This window comes from Meleagris gallopavo, chromosome 1 (genome assembly GCF_905368555.1).
Source record: "Meleagris gallopavo chromosome 1, MGAL_WU_HG_1.1, whole genome shotgun sequence".
Classification (NCBI taxonomy): Eukaryota; Metazoa; Chordata; class Aves; order Galliformes; family Phasianidae; genus Meleagris; species Meleagris gallopavo.
This window is the reverse complement of record NC_139404.1, coordinates 13,611,834-13,633,952: the sequence shown is the minus strand read 5'-3', so window position 1 is coordinate 13,633,952 and position 22,119 is coordinate 13,611,834. Positions and strand designations below refer to the sequence as shown.

Genomic DNA, 22,119 nt, shown 5'->3' with positions numbered 1-22,119 from the left:
TGAATCTAAAGTGGAAGTCTGGGCAAGGGGGAACGCTGCCAGACAGGCATTGCTGAAAATGTCCAGTGAAAATCCTCGTGGACTCTGGCAGAGAGGTGTTCTGTCAGTCTATTCAGTGAAAGTCCTTGGCAGGGGAACTCTGGCAAGCAGTCAAACTGCTCTTGTTGTGACAGGGGTTGGACCAAATGGCTCCCTGAGGTTCCTTCCAATCTCAGCCATTTTGTGATTATGTGATCAGGTTCTTCAGCTGTATAAGGAATTCCAGAGTTTAAAGGGTGACAGCCAACCATAAGTTCCTGAAGTGGAAGACCACTTGTACAGACGTATTTTTTTAATATGAAGACAAGGCTGATTCTAGAAGCAAAGAAGAGTAATATGCTGGCCATGAAAATTTCTGTTACCACTGAGATTTGCCCCGTCCTTGGAGGTGTTCAAGGCCAGATTGGATGGGGCCCTGGGCAGCCTGGTCTAGTATTAAATGTGAAGGTTGGTGGCCTTGCCTGTTTTGGGGGGGTTGGAGATTCATGATCCTTGAGGTCCCTTCCAACCCTGGCCATTCTGTGATTCATTGATTCTGTGAGATGACTATTAATTTCACTGCAAACAGGATTAATGCATATTTTTCTTATTTGCAGGTTTTTAACTGAATGTTTGATCTATTATTTTGGAGAAAGAGAGAAGATCCAGGGAGCTTTGTTCAAAGCTTTAAACAGGACAAACAAAGATGATATGACCATAAGAGTAATTAGATAAACTGGTTAGTAAATAACTGAGTACTTATGAATGTGAGTAAAAATCCCAATACTTACAAGTTACTGACATATTGTATGAATGCAATTTTACAGTGTAGTGATTTTAAAGGCCCGGGTCAAATAAATATTGCAATCAATGCATATTCTTTAGTGACAATATTTACATTCTTAAAGTTTATTATGAAAGTTTGCAGCTCTGAAAGCAAAAACGTGAATATTTCCTACCACAGTCATTTATGTGACTATTATGTGGGTGTAAAACATGATTAAATCAAAACCAAAAAAATTCAAGCCTAATGAATTCATTTCCAAGGAACAATGCACAAGCCAAATTGCAGTGGATTAGTTCTCTGTGCTTTGAATGAAAACGTAGCTGACTGTTTAGAATATTTTTACTGTTATTTATTGTAATGCATCTTATAGTAGGAGAACAAGGAATTCCAAGTGGCTGGAGGTAGCTGATTAGTCTTTATTAAATTATTTGAATCTAACAAAGTTCATTCATGAGTGTTCTTCGTGAAGGATGGAAGGAAGTCCTGGTTAGCTAACAAGCTAAGCCAGTTCAATTTTAATGATTAGCTGTGGCATTTTCTGCTTCTAAAAAATTAATGTCACTGTTTTATGTGGTATAGATATGGCATAGGCATATCCAGACATAATGAGACTGAATGGTTAGTTCAGACATGTTATGAACCAGGCCAACTATGCTAGTGACTATTGAAACTGACATTTCACTTTGTAAGATCCAGTACTTTGTAAAATCCAGTTACTTTGTAAAATTTTAATCATATGGGACGAAATATCCCATGCTATATGATGATACAATCCATGCATTTTAAAAAATGATGTTTTGATCAAATTAAAGGAGATCTGAGGTACTTCTTCAAAATGTCCCTCTATTAGAGTAGTTCCTTGACTACTTTTTGTATAATCAAGCCTAATTAAGCAAAAGCAGCACTGTTATGTGCCTTAAAGGTAAACAACACTGTACAGATAACTGTAGCTATTAATGCACGTTGCCTGTGTAACAGAGACATTTTTTACCAAACAGTTGCTTCCTACAAAACAGGGCAAGCATACTGTGCCATCTAGATAAAGTTCTCAACCTATATCCAGACAAACCAGCTTGACTAGTGCTTCTTTATTGGCAATTCCACTGATAGAAGTTCATTTCAGAAGGAGTCCTGTCCTTCCTGAGATGCAGCACAGCAAGGCAATGGTTATTCATCTCCCAGAAAGGTGCTGGCAAGGGCATTGTAGCTATGTCACACTAAGGATGTTTTGAAGAGACATCTGGGACACTACTGACACAACATGGTACCATCCTACTAGTCATCTGGTGTCTGATTTTTTTTGAAGGCTGTGAAAACATATCAAGAAAAAGTACAGAAGAGGTTGTGGGGAAGAAAGAGTCTTTACTCTTCAACAAAAATGAGTCAGTTGCTTCCTCTTATACTGAGCTCACAGTTTGTCCCCTGTTTTCATTGTGACTATTGTTTGTGTAGTCCAAGCCAAGTGCAAGGAAACTGGGTAATCCCTGCAACTAACATGTAATGATTCTCATCTTGCTGGTTGACAGTCCCTACATTTGAGTAGGGAGCTGAGATTTCTTAAAAAGAAGCCTTAGTATCAAAGATATGGCTTTGCAAGACCCATGAAAATCTGAAAATTGTCAAAATTATAAGACTTTATAGAATGGCATTTCATGTGTTTGATAGAGACATGTGAGACTTCAGAGTATTCCATGCTCAGATAAATCTCTCATGCATGACTAGACTGCGTAGATGCCATTCAGAGAGAAATAGTAGGCATGAACCCAAACTACACTGTTGAAGAACCTTCCCTATAATTGCTTATGTTGTGTTTGGTAAGGAAGCTGAGAGCAGTCACTAATCTTTCAGTGATCCTCTCATCCCTTGCTGACATTTAATCAGCATGAAAGAAGAAACCATCTGATTTAAACAGGGAAAAAAAAAAGTCAAGAAATTGGAGCGAGAAAATGAGGGAGGTTGAGATGGGAAGAGCAAGCTGGGTAAAGAGTTGGTAACCAGGAGGATTGGGCACTAATGAAGAAAGTTAAGGCAGCAAACGGAAGAAATGTAACTGAAAGGGTGTTTGGGAACCTGCTTTAAGTAATGAAAGAAGAAAGGACTCAGTGAGTCATCCCAGAAATATGAGTATTTCAACACTAGATTGACTAAACCTAGAATAGATATTATCATAAAAATATTGCTACAATCTATTTTAATCCTATTTCAGGTCTGAGCTAAGTCATGCCAGTTCATGCCCTATTTTACACTAGTACAATACGTATCTGGGTTGAAACAGCTATTTCTGGGTGTAGGTAAGTCTGCAATTTGATGTCAAATTGGTGTTAAACTGGTCTGCTTTGAACTTATTTTTCTTCTTTCATTAATAATCCCAATATACTTGATAAACAAGAATTCTCTACCAGTGTTAACTCTGCAACTGGCATACACTCTACCATTTTACAGGTGAAGAAAATCAGTCAAGTGAGTCTTGTAATTTGCTTTAGGGAGAGCATGATGAATCAGTCAATGAGCCAGGAATGTAAATTCAGGAATTTCTGACCTCTTGCTTTTTTTCTAGAAATTCCAACTCTTGCTTCCTGCTATATTTTTATCCAGTTACAGTACAAAGATAACAATCCTGCTTTTCTTGTTTAATGTGTTCATTGCTCCTGTTAATTGAAGTTATTTTCAAGCTGTGATGAGCCAACAGTCTTTAAAAGCAAACACAGCTTACTAGTTACTGTTGGTGAATACTTCTTACCTATAAACTTGTTTTCTGTGTTGCTCAAAACCAAGTTAAGAAATGTTCTCTTTATCTGCATCCTAGAGGGGGGAAAAAAAGAAAAAGAGCACATTGGCAGCCAGAAAATTCTTGAAGTGAACAAAAGGACAGACTCATTGTTAGTATGCACACACAAGTGCATCACACTTACAGAAATGTGGAATGGGGGTGGGAACTGTAGGAACAAGAGACAAACATGAAAGGCGAGAGGATGAGAAGGCTGGACTTGCATGTTAATAAGAACTCTCATTTAACTGGGAATTTCCTATCTCTACAGTGCTCTTTTCCCACCATGCATCTTTTTTTTTTTTTTTCTCTGTTTGCCTTACATGTTATTTCTTATCCATTTTGTGTAAAAGCAGCATACAATTAGTTAATATCCTGATTTCTGAGGAAGTGCAATTCAGACAGCATGCTAGGACACACTGGGAAAAGTAATGCTGAAAAGAACTGGTACAGTAATCAGGGCAAAAGCTTTCAACATCCTTCTGTTGAAGGAAGAGTTTTGAATTATTCTCAGAAAGCAGACTATCATGTTTTCAGGATCATTACTATTCTGCACAAATGCGTTCCATTCATATCTGAGAAGTACATGTCTTTTTGTGTAAGAGGGATATTTCAAAGCTGAATGAAAAGGAAACAAACCAAACATCTGTGGGGTATCAGATGTCTGATGCAAATGACATTAAAAAGAGGTAAAAACACCATTCCATAATTTAATATTTTTTCTTCCCCTTCCAATTCCCTCCCCCATACTTGCACCTAAGAACACGTAAATCTGTTGTTCTTCCTTTCTGGGTAGGTAGTATCACCTAAATCTCATCTTGCCCTTTCCCACTGTGCATGAGGTCCACGGTAATCCTTGTAATAGAACAAACACCTGTTCCAGTATTGTGTTCAAAGAGAGACAGCCAGAAACAATGGCATTCTGCCCTAGGTCACTGTTCTTTATGTTGTTTATTGATTTTATAAATGCACTATTTTCCTTTTTAGTCTGTATTCTCTCTTGATTCATCATTTATTTTTGAAACAGGTAAGATACATACAATAAGACGCATATTGAGATAAGGATGGAGAAAATCACAGAATTAATGGATTCAAATAAACATAACTCAGTGTAGATCCACTTGTAACGTCTTGAATTCTTTCTGCAATTTTCTGCTTACAGCGTGGGTTGTCAGGGAGGTACATTCTCAAGAGTCTGAGGAATACTGTTCTGTTTTTCTTAAATACATCTATCTTCCACTGAGTTTACTCTCCAATTTAGTTAATTGCACATGGTAATCCTCTCAATATATACATACAGAGTCTCAGTGGATTTCTGCATTCCTGCCTGAGCATTATCTGAGTGGCTTTTCAGGAAAAAAAAAAAATCACAACAAAAATCAGTAAGAATACAATCATAAAATATGTGCCTATTGAATAGAAAGAGATTGACTGTGTGGAATACACCCACCTGGTCCTACCATAATCCCTTCTCTGTGTGCTAACAGATTGTTCCCAAGCCCTGATTATGTTGCTGACATTATGTTCATGAGGGAAATTCCTTCCCGACTCCAGATTTGGTGAATTTTTAACCCTGCTGATGTAAGCAGAGCACACTGTAGTTATCTAAGACCCAATTTTCCAATCAGTTCTACGAACAAATCTCCTACTGAGGTAAACAGAATTGTACATGAGTAGATGAGAAAAAGATTGAGACCCTAATACGATTTCTGCTTTACAGCTAAATCTAAGAAATGACTTTAAGCCACATTTGCTGAAAATAATAAAACCAGTCTCACCATTTTCTCCATCATCACCTACTTGTTTCTACCATCGTCTATACAGGCACAAGCATTCACACAAACCAGTGCTGAACCAGTGGAGTTAAAATTAGCATAGAAACAAAGGGTATATATATAACCTTCTTTCTAACATTCAACTACTATTAATTTTCATGCATCTATACTTTTTGAGTAGGAAGACTTCAAAATTTCAGTATAGTCTTCAGTTGCTTTATCATCACACTGACCTATCACTAAAAGACTGACCACAGAAAAGGAGATGTGTAATGTACAAACAGTGCACGGTACCCAACTAGTATATTATGTTGGAATATATTTTTTGTCTTTCTTTATGATGGAGGATGGAAAACAGATTATTTTTTTTTAATTTAGAAATGCAGCTGTGGTGCCTCATGTTGGCAGCGGAGAGCTGAAGATTAGGACTTCATGGTCCTATTGTTTTCTGTTCACTGGGCTCTCTAGCCAGACAAAAAAAGCATTATATATTGTGGTCTGCCCTCTCTGGGTTGTCTAGCTCTGTATTTCTCTTCCTGTCCCATTCCTGCACTGAACTAACCATTCGATTTTCTGTCTAGTTGAAATCTCTATGATCCAATTACTTAAGATGCCTGATTACTGCTTCCCTTCACTCTCACAAGACCTTGACTACAGTTCTTTTTAGATCTTCATCTTTGTGGATTGTTTTGCCATTTAGGGAGGCAGCTCTCTTGAAATTTAGTGACTGCTCACTGTTAGCTTTCGTTATTATGGCTTTGAATTCCAGTCCCAAGTGAAGGTAAGCAAGAAGATGCACCAGCCTTACGCTCAGACTGGAGCTTTCAGTGTGACCCAGATCATACTCTGCATCAAGCATCATTAGAAATTATGACTATGCCAAATTTCAAAGTTACAACAATTGTCAAAAATTGAGCACCGCAGAAATAAGTGCCAGTTTTCATCAGGTCAGATCTGAGAGGAACCTGGCATCGTCGGCACCTCGATACTGTATTGCTGTCGTGGTCTGCAGGAAGGAATACAACTGCAGGGCTGTCGCTCGTGACAAATAACTTAGAATCAGAACGAAGGACACCTAACTTCCCTGGATTTGCCATGAGGTTAATTGCTTCTGGCACTTGACCCCAGTCTCACCATAAGCCAAAGCCGACCTAGCTTCGGGCGGCTATTGGGGGCGGGCGGACACCGGGCACGGCGCCTCGCTGCGCTGCCACAGCGGGCACTGCCGGAGGCGCCGCGGGGAGCGGGAGGAACGCCCAGCAGCCGCTCACCAAACTGACAGAGCGGCCGCACGGCCACCCCAGCGGGCCCCTGGAAGGGAGTCAGAACGACCCCAGGCCTGCTGCGATATGGAGCAATTCCTACCCTTCCGGCGTGCTTCGGGGCCGGTACAGAACGGGACTGGGAGGCCGCGCGGGGCCACCATCCCCCAGAACAGCGCACTGAAGTACACACAAAACAAGTTACGCGAAGCCCAACGGTTCCCGGCGCGGGGCCGGTCCATCTACTAGGACAGCCGGGGCAACACACCGGCAACACACCACGCACTTTCCCCTTCACAGCCCCTCAGGTGCGCTTCGCCACCTGCCGTCGCCCCGCCCCGCCCCCGCCTTTCCGGCCGCGGCTTCGCCAACAGCGCCGCGCCTGCGCGCTGTGCGGCGGCGTGCAGCGGGGGTGTCGCTGCTGCCGGCCGGTGCTCGGAGCGCGGACGCGGCGCGGCAAGCGAGAAGGCGGGGCGGGGCAGGGTCGGGCACGGCTGGGCTGGGCGAGTCGGAAGCGGTGCCGGCACGGGCCCGGCGGGAGCGTGAGGCTCGATGAACTCACGGAAAGGTACCGCGACGGGAAGCGGGGGCTGGCAGCCGGGGGCTGTGCGACCATCCTAACACTAACTTCGGTTGTTCTTCTCCCGGCAGTGTTGGCCCTGCAGGCTCGCAGGCGGCGGCCGAAGCAGCCCGCGGCGGGCGGCAGGAGGGACAAACACCCGCCGCCCCACAAAAAGTGAGTACGGAGCGCCCGGGCCGCCGGGACGGATCCTCCCTCCCCCGAGTTGCTCCCCGTGCCCCTCCCGCTCCGCTTTCCGCTCCGTAACGTCCCGCCCGCACCGCTCGGGACCGTGCCTGGCTCAGGGCTCGGCATCCGCACGGCGCTGCCCCGCACGGCGCTGCCCCGCACGGCGCTGCCCCGCACGGCACGCTCGGCGCTCCGCTGTCAGTCTCTCGGCTGGCCGTGCTGTCCGGCTGCGGTCGGCCCGCCGTGCCGGTACCGCGGGGCTATTGCTGCCTGCGGGCGCGTCCTGCCCTGGAAGCGGGGCGTCTTCAGACCCCGTTGGTCCCGCAGAAACTGGCACAAGTTTGTGTTTCTTCTCTTGTCTCCGTGTTCACATTCCTGTCATCCTCCACCTTTTCTCGTTCTCTGATAGGGCTTTTACCATATATTCAGGAACACTCCCACATCTCTGTACTGCTCCACTGCCCAGGATGCTACTGCACTTTTCTCTAGTTTGTATCTGCTCCCCATAGGATCACATGCTTCTTTCTCTAGTTTAGTTGTACTTTGTTCAATGAGGCCCTATTAGTGACCCAATATGTGCGACTTCATCTCTTGACTTTGCTTTTGTTTCATGGAGGTCCTGGTGTTCGTGCACCTCTCAGAACCGGGGAGCTGGCTGTGATGGGTGGGCATGTGTGTGCGATGGGGTAAAGATGTGGCCATGTGGTGCAGTACTTAATTCAGAGGGGAGCGCCTTTCCTTTTTTATTTCTGTGAAGGAAATAATAAGTTACTTCTGATCCCGGTGTTTGTTTGCTTAGAAATGCTGAGTAGGCTTTTTATCTCCCTTTGAGATGAGTAAAACCCCTGTAGGATGGAATTCCATTACAGTGATCGTTGGTCTCTAATGGTTATCTTTCACCTACATCCTGTTCTGCTGGTACTTTTTCTGTCTACAGATGTGGACAGAAGCCACATTTTGCTTTCAGCTGTGTGAAGCTGGAATTGCTGCAATGAAAGTAAACCTTGTGGACAGGAGGCATGTTGTGATGGGGTTGGTTCTGTTGTTTCCCAACACCTTTTGGAATGTTGGTTTGTAACATTATGTGCATTTGTTTTTCCGCTTTGAAAACACAAATATCTCCTATTTTATAGGAACTGTAGGTTTGGAATTGTGTTTGCAGCTTTTAGATGAGTCTTAACCACAAGATTATTAATTTTTGTTCAAGTTAGATGATTGCACTTAGTACTTTTTTTTTTCTTCTTTTTTTTTAATCCAGGGCTGCCTTGGGATGTCTTGCTGAATGAGTTTGTCAAAAGTTTGCTTTCACAGCCACGTTAGTAAGCAGAACTGGTGCTTTTTTAGTTGGAAGAAACTGGCTGCTGCTTCATCAGGGAGCACAGCCGGTTGCTGGCGGGCTGCCATCCTGAGTCGGCAATTCCAGATGCGGTGTCCCAGTCTGCTCAGTTGCCTCGGGAAACGGTGGTTTTGCTGTGGTAGACAGTGGAGCCGTTGCTTCTTTTCTGCTATGTTTTTCTTCTTCAAACTGCTCTTCTACTATTGAGACCTACTCTGTTCTATGCTTCTTGGGAAATGTGAGAATTCTAGTCTTATATACGGTGCAGTAGTTTAGGATCCCAAGGTAAAGTGAGAAAACAAATGTTGACAGAAATGTCAGGTTTGTTCAGTTCTTAGCCTTGCTTTAAATCCAACTGCTGCTGCACATACTGGTGTGCTTGAGCTGCAGTTATCTGATACACATCACATGCATTGGAGCTGCAAATGAAAATGTTGTTTTGGGGGTGGAAATTCTGTAACAAGTTCCTAGTAGCAAATTACATAATTATGAAATTATGAATTACTCAGTTTCAAACCAAAAGCAGTTTTTTTTTTTTTTTTTTTTTTTTTTTTTTTTTTTTTTTTTAAACTGTAGTTCTTAGGCATGCCCTTCTCTGCTGGGTTGGGGCTTTATAGAGCAGCTTCCATTGTTGCTGGTAACAATGTGCTTCAAAGGAGCTGCAGGATTCCTCCTCTAGAATTGGCAAGGGGAGCTACATCGCATTGTAACTTACTTGCAGGCTTTTGTTTGAATGGTATTAGGATGATGGTACAAGAAGGAAAAAAAAAATTGCAGTGCTCTTTGATGCTGAACGGCCTTTTGTCTATTATGACCTTGATTGCTTTGGAGGGCTGTGTAATCAGTCCTGGGATTGCTCAGTATTGACCCCTAAGTCAGTGATAGCTGGTGGTGAACCCAGACTGCTTTTGTAATAGTGGAAAAAGTGAGAGTAGAAGGTGAATGAGTTGTATTATGAAGAGAAATTTGTCTTGAATCAAGTCTATATCTAAAACTATGCATAGTAGCAGAAATTACAAATTACAGACCTGAGGAATCACCAACCACCTGAAGCTTAACAAGAGCAAGTACTGCGTTCTGCATGTGGGATGGAGCGCCCCTGGCTCTCTGTATTGACCGGGAGATGAGAGGCAGAAGAGTAGCCCTGTGGAAAGCAATCTGTGGGTTCTGGCTGATGGCAAGTTGAGTATGAGCCAGAAGTGCGCCATGGCAGCCCAAAAGGCCGATGATACGCTGTGGTGCAGCAGGCCAGCACTGCCAGCAGGTGAGGGGAGGGCTTGTCCTGCTCTGCTCCGTGCTGTGCAGCTTCACCTCCTGCACTGGGTTCAGTGTGGGTGCCACAACATCAGAGGGACATAAAGTTATCAGATAGCGTCCAAAGGAGGGATATGAAGATGGGGAAGGGTCTGAGGGCAAGGTGTGAGGAGCGGCTGAGGTCCCTGTGTTTGCTCAGCCCAGAGCAGAGGAGCTGAGGGGAGGCCTGATGGCGGCTGCAGCTCCTCACAGGGAGCGGAGGGGCAGCGCTGAGCTCTGTTCTGTGTGACAGCGACAGGCCCCGAGGGAACGGCATGGAGCTGTGTCAGGGGAGGGGCGGGAAAAGGGGTTAGGGAAAGGTCTGCACCAGAGGGCGGTGGGCACGAAACGGGCTGCCCAGAGCAGTGGGCACGGCGCTGAGCTGTTGGAGTTCAAGGAGTGTTTGGGCACCGCTCTCAGACATAGGGTTTGAATTTTGGGCGGTTCTGGAGCTGGACTCAATCTTAGAGCTTCCCTTCCAACTTGGGATTTTGTATGGTTCTATGGCCTTACTTCTCATTCAGTCATCCAGACTACTGTAAAAGAATAATATCTTATTATTTAGAAATAATGGCTAGCTCTTGACTTTGATAATAATAGATGGACTTGCATGTATTGCGTAAGAACTGCTAATGTATTTTTTTTTAATCCCTTTGCACAGTATTACAGTGACTTTAATTATTTTTTTGCTTTTTGAGCTTATGAAAACTGTCTGTTTTCATCTGCTTTTTTGTAAGAGTAGAAGTATGTCTCAATATATGTATATTATGTGAAATTTTCATTTGTTTGTTCATTTTTGACTACCAGTAGTCTGAAGCTGTAGTATGTGGGTATCCTAAATACACACCCTATCCCAGGGTGGATAAATTTAAGACGTCTGCTCAATGTTGGTTTTAGGGGTTTATTCAAAATGTCAAGTTGATAGGATTGCAACTCTTGTTTCCTTTCTTGATAACTTCTTGCTAAAAATACTTTAATTGGAACTTAACCTTCCTGTTTCTATCAAATTTTCATAAGATTTCATTAAGTTACCCGTACCACAGGGCTGCAGCTGTCAGTCGGTCATCGTTACTTGTCCACTTAGCATATGTAGGCTTTGGGTATTTAACACTGTACTTTCTTAAAGAGCAGCATTCAGAAAGATCTGGCAGAAAGAAATGAAGTTGATTTTAGTTAGCTAGCTATAATACTAACAATTTTTTTAAAGAATAGTTTCATAGATTGATTATAGAAACTTAAGTAGAAGATGTGGTGTGTTTGAACATGAGTAGCTGAGTCAGTCTAATGTTCACCTTTGTAAAGTGATAACAGAGCAGACAGCAGACTTTTTGTGAAATCCAATGGAATCTAAAGTAGGTTTTGATGTAAAGTAGCCCGTGTGTATTACTAGACTAGATAAGTTCATTCATTTTTGAACTCCTGGTGTAACGTACACAGAAAACATCAAACATCTCTAATAAATTTGATTTCTGAAATGGAAACGACTCCAGAGTTTCTCATATGCTCAAAAGATCCATTTGCAGAGTTGGGCACTAGAAGTAGTTATTGTCATATAAGCCTCAGCACATCCATTATCTTACAGATGTCAAGATTCATGCCTTTTTGATTAAGCAATGAGTGTAGAAACTGAAACTTTAATCTCATTTATAATAATTACATTTGATGAAATAACAATTTCTATTGAATAAAAAGAGTGTAGCTCAGCACAAACCTCTTAAACAAAAGTGCCTTAGTTGGGAAAGGAAAGTGACTGCATTTTCTGTTTTGATTGTATTGAGATGAGTGGTTAGAGTGTAATTTCATAACAAAGGACAGGGCCACTCCTTCTGCAGCTCGTTTTTGTTTTGTTTAACTTCTACTTATAGTAACTATAGAGTAGGATGGTAATAAATTTTATGGGCAAGTCCTGGATGTGGGTTTTGAAATAGAAAGTCTTCCTTTTGTTATTAAGATGAATATACCCTGGAAGTTATTGGCTTCTATTTTTAAACTAAGGTTTGAAGATCTATGTGGTAGTTTTTATTGAATGAATGAGAATGTCAGATTGTATCATAAATTTAATTTGGTTTGACAAAAATAATATGATAGTGCATTATTTAGTTTTGGATAACTTAAATTCCTTCGTGTTGGTGTGTAAGAATTCACTCCTGTTGCTTGGCTTCTTGATGGTGTCTTAAACATCCAGTTTGGTCATTTTAACAATTTATTTTGTGGGAAGGGGAGAAATGTTCTTTTTGGTGGCCATAGATTATCTTGACATAGGACAGAAGTAAAACTTGGTAAGAAATCTGTTCTCACAGGTGTGCTAGATATGCAGCTCTTTTGCTGCTGTCGTACAGCAAGATGTTTCTCAGTTAATATTAATTCTCAGGCATTTTCTGCAATAGAAAGTATAGTAAAAGTGTATGTGTCTAGCAATATTCCATTAAAGTAGAAATGTGAGACAGTGAAAACGCTAAATGAAATCATTGCATCAGATCAAATGATCTCAGTTTCCTCATATAGAGGAGAAGTGCTGGTCCTGCTGAGGAGCAGACACGACATTTGCATTATTAATTTATTCTTAAGGATTTTGTATTTAAAGCTGATTTTTGTTCTAAATTTCATTAATGTTTTTCAGGGGTTGCTATCTTTAGTATTGTGTTTTCAGGGAGCAAGCTAGAAGCAGTCTTAACTAATGAACCATGAGGCAACAGTGCAAACTATGTATGCTGCTTGTACCCATTCCTGTGCTTGGAGTGTATTTGCTGCATGCTGGTCTATTTGCCTTCATAGGGTCTGCAGTAAAAGAGTAAATCTATGTAAATCTATTGAAAACTGTTTTTCTTTGGTCTCTGGCTGTGGAGGAGGACAGTGAGCTGTAAAACTTACCTAGCTTCCTTTTCCTGCTTCGCCTTGGAAGTGAGTATATTACTAGAAAATACTACTAGATCTTAAAGTAATCTGATATATGGAATTTGTGTGTATGCACAAACACGTGTACAGAATAATGTGTATAGAACCTTAAAACTATTTTAGTCCTTCTTTGAAGGAAGCCTGGGTCAAGATATGGGTGAGGAAGACTAGACAGTTGGTGTCAGGAAGTTACAAAAGTTTTAATGCTTCCTCAAATGTTTGTTATGCTTGGGTAAAATCATCGCTGTGACAACTAAGTTGTTTCTCTTAAGAGTATCATCCATCAGATAGTTTCCATGCATGTAGGTGTTCGTTTGCTGGATGGGTTCTGTTAGCTGACCCAAGACTCCTTGTATGCCTCTGAGGATTCCTGTATGAGAATGACTGTACGTTCTCAGAGTTGGAGGGAGTCTTGTATCTATTTCTCAGTTGTAATGTGTTCAGGGGCTGTGAGTGTAAACGGTGACTTAAAACATATTGTCAGGTGTCCCTTTGTGCTTGTTGACACAGGCCTGCCCCAAAAAAGCTCTCACAAGGAAGCTTTTCTCTTGAAGATCACTTCTGTGTCATACCTCACAGTGTTTGTAGTGCTTTAAAGCTTTCTCAAATTCAGAAATAAAACAGTGAATCCCTTCTGCTGATAGAAGTGTCATCCCCCATGGAAGGATCTGAAATACGATTTTATGCTTTTCTTAAGCAGTGCATACAGCTGTAGGTTCCTGAAAAATCTTCAGTGCATAGTGTACTTCTAACACGAGTTTGAGACAGACTTTTACATCCTGACGTGTTGAACTGTATTGAGAGAAATGCTGCTGAAGAGGGATGGTTAATGAAAATTGGTTTTGGCTCTGTATGGTTCTCAGGGTGGTAGTGTTCTGTCTTGGATGGTGTGATATAAAACCAAGATGATAATTTAGATTCAGAATTTAAGAACTGTACCAACAGTGTGCCATGTTTTTTTTTGTTTGTTTGTTATTTTGTTGGTGTTTGTTTGTTTTTGGTCTTGGAATGGATTGCTGAAGACTGTCAGAGAAGGCTGTGTTCATTTTTAGTTGCTTTTAAAGAGGACTAGGAAAGATTCAGAAGGCTAGTACCCCAAGTTATGCCAATATCTAATGAAAGCAGGTGAGGTGATCTCAGTCCTGTACAGGAAGAGGAAAGGGATAGGATGGTTAATAATAAAAACAGATCTATAGCAGTTGGATTCATAATCACTTCATTTTCTTAACGGATATAGTTGTAATTCTGTCCAACTCATACTTTTGTAATATAGCCTGCATTATAATAAGCAATAAATGATTCTGTTTCACTGTGGAGAATTTGGTGTTGGGGCCCTTTTTTGTTAGGCAGTTAAAAAAAGGAAAAAAAAAAAGATTTGAAGCAAAAAAATTGTCTTTACACCTGTCTTTCCACTTCACAGTGTTCATATCTTTAAAATGCCATTGGCTTTCCTATATTTGAAGTGATAATCCCAGCTTTCTGGTTTTTCTGTCTGTACTTTTGTCTTTATGACTCTCATCTTTGCTTTCTTATTTCTCCCTTTTAATTCAGCTGTCATGTTGTAAGCAGAGCGGTCAGGTAGTATTCTTCCTCCTGTGCCCCCTTCTGTACATCAGTAACACACCCTTCAGGATGAGCTCCGTTGTTAGAAACTATTGTTTGGATGGTTTCCTGATCATGTATGTGGAGAACTGGCTGGAAAGATAAACATAATGTAGTAAAACACACACGAGGGAGAGTAATTGCAGCTTTCTATATCTGTTAAAGAGGAAGTTAACCATAGAAAAAGGTTTTTAACAGAAGACATTGTGAGTAAGTTTTGGGCTGAAAAGATGGTCAAGTAAATTTCAAAGTGAACCTCTGTCAATGTAGTAACGTTTTTGAGTTATCGTGTACCATTTTTAAGTTAGTCTGGGTATTTGGCAATCCTGTGATAAAAACTGTGTATGTTTTAATACTGTGTATTAGTTCTGTTCAGCAAATCAGCTGGCGTGTTTTTAACTTCTGCTTGGCATCCTCTGTAATGAAGTCATATTCTGGGGAGTCTCTTGGTGCTAATGCTAAAGGAATGTTATCTTGGATTTGTTGGTTAAAGATAAACCACAGAACTGACTCCAGTGAGACAATGTTTCTTGATAGTGTTGGTGCCTTATTATTTTTTCTCAATTCTAAAGCTAGTCAATTCCAAATCAATAATTCAAATGTAGGAGGCTAAAAGAATCAAGGGCTTCAATTGCCTTCAGCTATTGTCAATGCTTTGTTTGCAGTTTTTGAAAATGGAAGTGAGAATTCCATAGTTAAATGTCAATTATATTTTCCTATCCCTGAGGAAAAACATTTAATATTTCTGTTGCTTTTTGCTGAGATAGAGGTCAGAGCTGTTCAGGTACAATATCTCTATCTTAAATTCTGATATTAAATTCAGTTGTTACTAATTATGAAACTGTTCTATAATGATACTGTTCTTGTATTCATGGTTCTAAATAAAATTCTCTCTGGGGGAGTGTTTGTTTTCTCCATTGATCTGTTTCTTCTATTTTCTCTTCCCCTTCTCCCTAGTTATTTCTCTACTTGATTGTTGTTCCCCCACTTACTGCCCTCCTGCTGTTGTCACCTATATGTGATGTTACTCAGTCTGGAACACCTGCATTGGTTTGTATGAAGTAATAAGAGATGAGTTTCCTAGGTAGCTGCATTGAGTTTGCAGATGTTTGGCTCTGGTGCCCCTGTGACTGGCTGCCTTGGAGGTTGTGGTGAGAAGAGGAAATGCATAACTGAGCTGTGTCTGCAGGGCAGTGCATGCAGTCAGCAGAACAGGATGCCTCCTTCCTCCTGCGTAAGGAAGAAGCAGCTATCTGCTCTACAGAGCTGCTTTTGGTTCAGGACTGGATAGTGGTAGGACAAGGGGGAATGGTTTTAAACTGAGACGGGAGGTTTAGGTGAGATATTAGGAGGAAGTTTTTCATACAGAGGGTGGTGAGGCACTGGAACAGGTTGCCCAAGGAGGTTGTGGATGCCCCATCCCTGGAGGCATTCAAGACCAGGCTGGATGTGGCTCTGGGCAGCCTGCTCTGGTGGTTGGCAACCCTGCACATAGCAGGGGGGTTGAAACTAGATGATCATTGTGGTCCTTTTCAACCCAGGCCATTCTGTGATTCTGTGACTTCCCCGCCTAAACTGTGAAAAATTCAGTGTAAAATTCTGAATTCCGTTTAGGCAGCTTCAGAAGCTTAGGCTGCAGCCAGGGTTTGTCCTGCTGAGCTGCAGGCAATGAAGCAGGCTGGGTTTGTGCTGTTGAACAACACAAAGGGAGCTCTGGAACTACCTTAAGACAGCAAGTTTTATTTCTGAATAACTGAATCCCTGAAGAAATTATGATCCACTTAGAAAGTGATTGAAAGGATGCCAGTTAAGTGCAGCTGAGGGGGTAGGTTAGGAAGGTACACAGCAAGACAATTATATTTAAACAAGGCAAATAAAGGGAACTATTACACAATAGTACAAATGAACTTGTAGTTCTGTTTGAAAAGGGGCTAGTGATACACAGCCTTGGAGGTGTGATGAACAGGAAGTGATGTTGTAGGGAGCGAGCTTTGCAGCAGTGGCAGAGTCTTGAAGTAGAAGTGAGCTTTATCTTAAATACAGAGTGAAACACATTAAGCATGAGCTGCCTCAAATGGTTGTTCTTTATGGATTGAAATTCCATGGCTACTTGGAAGAAGTATTGTGTTAGGGATCCTTCTGACCAACTGTGCAAGGGAAAATTTAATAGAGCAAAATATCTGGTTGCAAATACAACTGTTGAAAAGCACTAATGTAAGAGCAGGCTAATTTAAAAACAATGAAAGTCTAAAGTGGTGGAGGCATTTAGGAACCATTTAAATATGCAAAGTAAGAAAATCCCTGAGTAGAAGAGATTTGCACAATTTCTTGCACAACTATTTTTATTTTTGAGAGCTAATTATAAATTTTAAACAATTTATGTGACAGTTTAAATAGTTCTTGATATTTATGCTTAAATCACATGGTTCTCATCTTACCATCTCCAGAATGATGCAGTAGAACACGAAATTGCTGAAAGGTAGAGATAGCAAAAGTGATAGAAGGGATTGGACAGCTTCATTTATGACTGGTGCTTTTCAGATACATAAAGATGGTTAAGGGATGGATGTCCTGTGGTTGTGCCTGAAAAGCTACAACTGGTATAGAATGTGGATAACAAATAGCTTGTCATTTTTTGTAACAAAACAGTGATATCTGGAGAGTGACTTTCACGCGAAGATTTTATTTTTTTTTTTAATGCAGTATGAACAGCAGAATGACTCTTTGCCATATACTGTAGAGGCCAAGTTGTAATGTGTTTAAAAGGACAGAACTGTAGAACCATCAGTAGTTCTTAGATATATTGTAGTAGAGGTGCAGTCTGACTTTCCCAGCAGGTGTTTGCTGAAGCAGTCATGGAAGTTTTTTCTAATTTAGAGCCACTTCTGTACTTATCTCTGATTATGTTTCTGGCACCTAGTGGTATAATACTGGCCTGGATGGACATTTGATCTGAATTAGTGTGGCAGCTCTTTGATTTGTAAGACCTCCTCAGAAAATCACTTGCAATATCTGACAGCACCTGTGATCAGTATCTTTTAAGTCCAGATGCAAAAAGGCTGGAGTTACCTAACGTACTGTTCCCATAAGCAGGGAGAAGTTGGGAAACTGAAGTTAACTACTAACTCATATTCTGCATTGAATGAGTAGGATATATATTTGAAAAGAGCACTTGTGAACCCCAGTAATTCAGGGTAAAGAAGAAGGGGCTGCAGTCATGCCTTAGCCAAGGAGTACAACGTGCTGAAGGAATGGGAGTGCTGGAAATGCTCCTTTTCCCGTAGACTTCGATGCCATCTGCAGGTCTGAGTGTGATGCTGAGGTGAGGCTGGGGCTTCAAACTGTCAGTGTGTTTGCCTCTGTTGCTGTGAACAGCTCTGTTTTAAAGCTCTGGTTCTCATGGTTACACAGTGGCTTGGTAATTCACTCGCCTGTGAAACAGGAGTTAAGATGCCTGAGGAATTTCAATCTTACTTCAGCCTGCCTTGTGCAAGTGTCAGTCACGGGATTACAGGCTGTGTTGGGCTTTGGGCTCTGAGAAGGACAATAGCTTTACATTTCTCCTGAATAATCAAGAGCAAAAGACTGATGGAGGCAGAGGACAAGTGGTTAAAATGGAGGCTCTTTAAGTTTTCTAACACTCAGGCATCACTTTGCTGTCTGGTTGTGGCCATGTAACGACTGAACGTATTCAGATGCTTAAAGTCTTTTTTTTTTTTTTCTTTTTAGCATAGCAGTTGTAATTCATCATTTTATGAAACAGGGAGTCCTGAGGGAATCAGAAACTTACTCTTCTTTCAGGTTCCCTTTTGTGGTGCCACATGGCACAGTATGACAGACAGATCCAAGAATCTCTTCCCAGATGGGAATGGTTTAAAAATCTTAGCAGTGTCAGGGAAACTTGAAAGGGAGCAGCAGCTTTGTGATACTGTTATGAGATCTAGGTCAAAAGAATAAGAATGATCTTTGCAGATAGGAGTATCCAAAATCATTTCACCTCTGTCCTGTTGCTTGGGGCTACATGTCTTGTATATTAGCAGCACGGCGTTCCAGCACAGGTTGGTTTCTGCATCTCATGATGCTGATCCTGGACTTTAATAACATTCAACTAAAATTTGATTAAGAGCTTTGCTTCTTATTTTTTATAATTTAAATTAGAGATTCTCATATACTTGGTATTTCACAGAAACGCTTGCTCTGTATCAGCTTATAAATCACACACTGTCAACAGTCTTGAGAAGATAACACAGCGGTTCTGGTAGATGCTTCCAGCACTGTGTGTTGTATGGAGTCACTTTTTAATGAGGGACTGGCAGTCTTGGGAAGAGGGAGTTAAGTCACAGTCAAAGCTCTAAGCAAAGCTGGATGTGAAAACACTGTGTGAATATCAAGCTGACTTAAGATGTGAGGTTGCCAAATTTTTAATTCACCAGATACTTGTTCGATAACTACTTTGATATTTAATATGGAATGATTGCTTTTAAGTATTGCATTCTCACTGCTATTCCAAGTTGTGTTGCTGTTTAGTAAATCCAGCATCTATAAAGTAGGTAAAAGCTAATATATTCAGTAGACCTGATTTCCCTCAATTGTCTAAAAACAGTTTTTGAGGGTTGATTAGTTTATCTTAGAATGTTAAAGCAAAAGTAGTAAAATTCCTGCATATTCTGCGTGAGACGCATTGTAGAAAATCAAATTATTTTTCCTGTTATTTGTATTGAGAAATAGAATAACTATGTTCTTTAATGCTTATTTTTGAGGCCAGAAATGCCTGTTGTGTATAATGAGAATGTTTATCTTAGGGGTGAAGATCTCATGATAAACTAGAAGTATACCAGACTCCCTTCCCCTGCCTTCTCTGGGACATTTGTGTCTCAAACCTTGCCCTCCACTTTCCCAGGCTGGTAAAAAGCCTGCTTTTAGTAGCCACAGTTGAAAAGAGCATTACAATAAATTACAGGTCAATATGTGTATTGAGGGGAAAATATTGAACTTTACTCTTAGACTCTTGTCTTTTTGTCATAGCTTTTTCCACATGTTAGGCCTGATACGTAGAATTCACATTGTAGACCGCTGGTGATTAGAAGAGAATATGATTTGGATAGTAGAACTGGACAAGATCAGTGGACTGCATTTATTTTTAGGGATGTTTGTCTCGAGCAAATGCTTTGTTTTCACTTTGATTTATTTGAAATATCCTTTCAAGGAAAGTTCTATCTATCTCAGTGTGTTTTATAGAAGAGTACAGGACAGTGTCAGGGGCACCAGATGCGCTCAGCCTAGTTTTGAGATGCTTAGCCATTTAGCTGAAGGTGTCAAGTCAGACACTCAGGATGAGTTGACACTACTGGGTGAATGTAATGGAGCAGTTGGTAATTTAGATCTGTCATTCTTTCTGGTAAATTAGGAGTGTTTTCTCTTCATGCTAGTCCATGAAGATGCATGGCCAGCAGTCCCGCAGCTGACCTGTGGGCTCTGCTACTTCTCTTTTGCTGCTGTTTCAATGTCTCAATCCCCAGATGCAGCTGACTTCCCTTGCAAGGCAGTCTTGAACCTTCTGATTCATTCTGGTGTTTGTGTGTGGAATTTGTCTGTGTCTGCTGCCAGCTTCTCTGACCTCAGATCAGCTGGGAGCCCAGAGATGTGTGCCTGAGCTACTGCAGTTGCAGGAGAGCCAAAGAAAATAAGTGCTGGAAACAACGGCATGCAGAATCTGTTGTTTTGGAGTCCTGAAGCAACTGGAGAGTGTAGTGATAAAGCACTTGGTACAATGAAAACTGAAAGCACCAGCACTTGCAACTTAAATAACAGACAATAGGAGAGTGAGTGTTGAGGTGGTGAATTCAGCGTAGTTTAAGAAAAGACTAAAAAACAAAACGGAACAAAAACCAGCCAAACAGTGCCTTACATTTGTAATAGTTCTTACATGTTCCAATTTACCATAATGTGTTTGTTAGTTCTCTGACTTATCATTTTTTTGTGACAGCTTGCTAAATGCTAGCATGGTGGTCTGATCATAGAAAACATGTAAATTAAGCACCTTCTGATGTTGTAACTGAATCCATTACAACACAGCAAACCAAACAGTTGAAGTATGTTAATGTTTTAGTGATTAGAGCCTACTTCTTGCAAGAATTAGCAAATAGTTTAAAAAAAAAAAAGCAGAACCAAAACAGATAGTATGTCTGATATTTCACTCACAGTATCAGAATGTAGTGGAGAAAATGTGGAGAACTTGCCTGACTTGTTTATTTATTCAGAGTGTTTTTAAGACATAGTTCTATCCAAGGGCAATTAACTGAATTTGTGCCAGCTTCTTCCTTATTAGAGTTCACAGCCTGAGATATTAACTTGAACTGAAGCTGCACAAGGCTTAAATTAGTATGAACGCTGCATGGTGGAGCATTGGGAACTGGCATGTTTGATTTTTGCAGTGATTGCTGTGGAGCAGAAAGGTGAGCTCATAGCTGGTTCTGAGAGGCTGCTTCCCAAAGCTCCTATTCCAATCTTGTTCTGCAGCAATATTTCAGTTCGGTGCCATGAATTTTATATCAGTAATAAGGCATGTGTTTGAAAATAACATCACATAATGGTAAAAAAAAGGTTTGATTTTTCTCAGTGTTTGTATCCTTAATTTTTTCCCACAATTGGTAATGTGGAATTGACATTTTCATTTTGAGAAAAATGATCTTAATAAAAACAAATGGTATTTCATATTTTGTAGGTGATTGGTGTAGATAATAAATAGTGTGTATGTATGTATATTTAAACAAAATATTGCCTTTATATAAGCAACATCATTTGGGGATCTTTATGCATAGTTTTAACTCACCCCTCTATGAAGGTAACAGTCCAATAACAGGGATGAGGTTGGCAATCCAGTAACTGTAAAAAATAAATAAATAAATAAATCCTTTTTTTTTTTTTTATGCTTAATAATATTGCCTTTCTTTGTGGATTGGCTTCCTGAGTTGTACTTCTCAAAGCATGGCAGTGTTGTAGGCAAGTATAAGGAAGCAAATTGCTTTGTTTCTGCTTAAATGGTTCCCTTCAAAGTGAATTATTGTAGATTGAATGGAATTAGAAATCAGGATTTAAAATCGCCTTCATCATATTTCCTGATAATTTCTGTTTTTATCAGCAGTGATGGAGAACAGCAAAGCTTGGATTTGCTGAAAATAAATTTATACCAAGAATAAAAGCATTGTGAATGATGACGTGTCTCAGTGACATATACAGTGAGTATATACATGTATATACATATATATATATATATACATGTATGTATGTTTTATATATATATATATATATATATATATAAAGCTATTCCATTCCTAGCAATACATTGTTTAACCTTTTATTTAGAGGACAATAAATGAACTGTATTCTGAACTCTTTTCTTTATGGAGACTGTGAGAGATTGAATCCATTAGGGCTTCCATATGCCGGCTGTGTTCTTTCTCAGCCTGAAGTTCTTCCCTGTTCATCTCCCATACTGGCAGTGTGGACTTCACCCACTGATTGCTGCAGCATTGTAGAAATGAAGCTTGGACCTGTGTCTTCGCAAAGAAAAGAGGCACTTGTGCATCCATCTTTATCCTTTCTCCCAACTTTGAGAACCTCTTCTCACTGCCTT

The 22,119-nt window shown here is 40.7% G+C and overlaps 1 long non-coding RNA gene across 3 annotated transcripts in view; it reads left to right on the top strand.

Annotated features, from left to right (window-relative positions):
- Positions 1 to 6,967: 6,967 nt before the first annotated feature.
- The window catches only part of LOC146545204 (uncharacterized), a 35,701-nt gene continuing 20,549 nt past the window's right edge, over positions 6,968 to 22,119 (top strand). For 2 of the 3 annotated variants that reach the window (XR_014881315.1, XR_014881318.1), the window contains exons 1-2: positions 6,968 to 7,177; positions 7,261 to 7,345. This is a non-coding gene — a long non-coding RNA (uncharacterized LOC146545204). Of the gene's footprint in view, positions 7,178 to 7,260; positions 7,346 to 8,615; positions 10,291 to 22,119 lie in introns of those variants that run through there. The other variant, XR_014881317.1, reaches the window with a different exon arrangement.